This window comes from Tasmannia lanceolata, unplaced genomic scaffold (genome assembly GCF_043159265.1).
Source record: "Tasmannia lanceolata isolate RefF3 unplaced genomic scaffold, GAP_Taslan_0.1 ptg000018l, whole genome shotgun sequence".
NCBI lineage: Eukaryota > Viridiplantae > Streptophyta > Magnoliopsida > Canellales > Winteraceae > Tasmannia > Tasmannia lanceolata.
In genome coordinates this window covers 30832956-30835790 of record NW_027518695.1, presented here as the reverse complement: position 1 = coordinate 30835790, position 2835 = coordinate 30832956, and the positions used below count along the sequence as shown (strand labels likewise).

Sequence of the window (2835 nt, the reverse complement as noted above, 5' to 3'; positions counted from 1 at the left end):
ATTTATTTAATGAAATAGAGACAAAAATAAGGGAAGAGAATTTTATTCCAATACTTTCAATAATAACTCCACAAATTTGCCAAATTAAATATCCATGCCCCAAAGGACTTTGGAAAGAAAACTAAAAGAAATAAATAACTGCCTAAACTATGCCATCTCTCCCCATCCCATTGCTTAGGTCATCTCATCAGCAAATGCTCCTTCGTTTTGATCGATTTGCTGGTTTTCTGGATTTTCGCCATTAAAGTCTGTTGAAAAGTTTTAAAGGTCAGGATGCAAGAATAACGGTTATGCAGAGTAATAAAACTTAACTTAGGCAATTGAAGATGTAAAGATATAATCATCTCATATTAGAGGCATATCAAAGAAATTTAGCATATCAAGAAAGACATGGTATTTGGTGCAACAATAAGCAATAATATAGAGGTTTTTCTGATAACACCTTTGAATTTGCAAAATAGGACTCTTTGTTCAATATGATTGTTCATTAGAGACTATTGCTCTAGTCATTAGAATCTAAGGTTCTAAAATCGTTTAGAGACTATGCTCTTCCCTTTCCTTCCCCATTAATTTCTATACACAATGATACCCATGTAGAATTATAACCTTCGAACTGTTTTTGTACGAGGATACCTTTCGCACTGTTTTTGTACGAGGAGTTCACGTAGTTCTTTTGACCTTCTCGCCCCTTTTTGGGTACGAGGGAAATAGTATCAAGGGTATATGAAACTATGGCCTTTAAATTATCTCCATCATAGGGTTGTGGGTTTTCAATGAAAGCCATGAATTGGATTCAAGAATCAAGAAACAAAAACATAAGAGGTTTTTATCTAAATTTTCAAGAACTCTAGTTATAGTGTAGATTACAAAACATAATCCGAAATCTTGCCTTTGCCTTTGAATGGATTGGTTTGATTGATGTGATTGATTACTTGAATTGAGAGAATTGAATGAAGCTTGATGGATCTTGGAGTTGAAAGCCCTTCCTTCTTCTCCCTTTCCTTGAATTCTCCTTTTCTTATTCTCCTTAGGTTTTAGGGTTTTGATTTATGAAGAACATTAGGTTATGATAGTGTATATATATGGTCATGAATCTTTTTAGGGTTTGTTTTGGTGTTAACTCACCCAAAAAGGACGGAAATCGGCACTTCATAGAGAGTTTGGAAACTCTCGGATTCTCAATCCGCGACATTCTCGGAGTTCCGAGAATTCTCGGAGTTCCGAGAAATGCTCTCGGAGTTCCGAGAACCGGATTCCAAAACTACTGTCCGATTTCTCGGAATTCCGAGGTTATTTTCTCGGAGTTCCGAGATCTCTCCAGTAGTTCTCGGAGTTCCGAGAATTATTCTCGGAATTCCGAGTTTTTTTTTTTTTTTTTTTTGTTTTTTTTTTGGGTTGTTACAATAACTGCCTTAGCTTGTTCATGGACAACTCGATTGCCAGGTTGACTATTAGGATTGCCTATAGGTTGACTCGGTAACTGGCCCTCCTCCCTCCTACTAATGGCATCAGCTAATTGTCCCAACTGAATTTCCAGCTTATTAATGGACTGAGTATGTGAGTGTAGCAGTTGAGTATTAAGTTCCAACCCATTCAAAGCGCGTAACACCTTTTCCTCCAATGCCAAATTTTGTTGAAGTGGAGGAACTAGTTGCTGCTTCTCTCTAAAGGCATTCTGTTGATTGGAAAATCTTTGCTTATAAGGTAAATTTTGAGAGGCATTGGGCTGTTTCCATGCAAAGTTTGGGTGATTTCTCCAACCCGGGTTATAAGTGTTTGAAAATGGATCATTACCCGGATTGGAGAAACCTTGTGCAGCTTGCACGTGCTCTTGGATAAATTCGGGGAATTGTGCAGCTAAAGAACAGTCACTCATATAATGAGTAGAGCTGGCGCAAAGAGCGCACACCTCTTCCCCGGCTAGTAATCGATCCAACTTTTGAGCTAGCATATCTACCTTAGTATTTTTGTCCACCGATTTGCCTATCTCATAAATGCCACCTTTCTTTTGGGGTCCGATGATAGAACTTTCATTTCTAGATGCTGAGACATGATGCAAAGAATTTTCGCTAAGGGTATCAAATAATGTCCATGCCTCATCCTCATTTTTATGCATGAAAGTCCCACCACAAGAGGCATCTACCATCTGCCTATGTCTATCAATTAGTCCATCATAGAAACATTGAACTAACTGCCATTTAGGTATAGCATGATGGGGGCATTTACGGATAAGCTCTTTGAATCTTTCCCTAGTCTCATGAAATTGCTCACCATCAATTGGCGAGAAGCTAGTGATGGCGCACCTGATCTGATTGGTCCGACCTATGGGGAAATACTTTTTAAGAAATTCCTGTTGCATTTCTGCCCATGTAGCGATAACCACTCCATCCAAGGCGTTGAGCCATTGTTTGGCTCTATCCTTGAGAGAAAATGGGAACAAGATCAGCTTCAGGGCATCATCCTAAAGATTCTGGATTTTCACTGTGGAGCATATCTCTAGGAATTCATCAAGGTGTTTATACGGTTCCTCATTATTAAGTGCATAAAATGATGGGAGCATCTGAATAATGCTAGACTTAATTTCATATTGGGCTGCCTGTACAGCAGGAATCCTAATGCATGAGGCCGACATCCAAGTAGAAGGGGTAAAATGCCCACCCAAAGGACGTCTTGCCGGCTGATTGTCAGCCATCTTTTTATATTTCCGAAGTAAAGTTAAGGTTCTCTCAATTTCAGGATCTAAATCGACCAATTCAGGTTGACATGAGCGACGGCCATGCATCAACCGACTCAAAGCCTATAGAAGAAATAAATATTAACAAAAAAAAACTTACA

The 2835-nt window shown here is 38.7% G+C and overlaps 1 non-coding gene across 1 annotated transcript; it reads left to right on the top strand.

Moving 5' to 3' along the window:
* The first annotated feature begins 2204 nt into the window (after positions 1–2204).
* On the top strand, positions 2205–2310 carry LOC143852159 (small nucleolar RNA R71). The gene has a single exon (XR_013236724.1). It is a non-coding gene; the product is annotated as a small nucleolar RNA R71 (small nucleolar RNA).
* Positions 2311–2835: the final 525 nt, after the last annotated feature.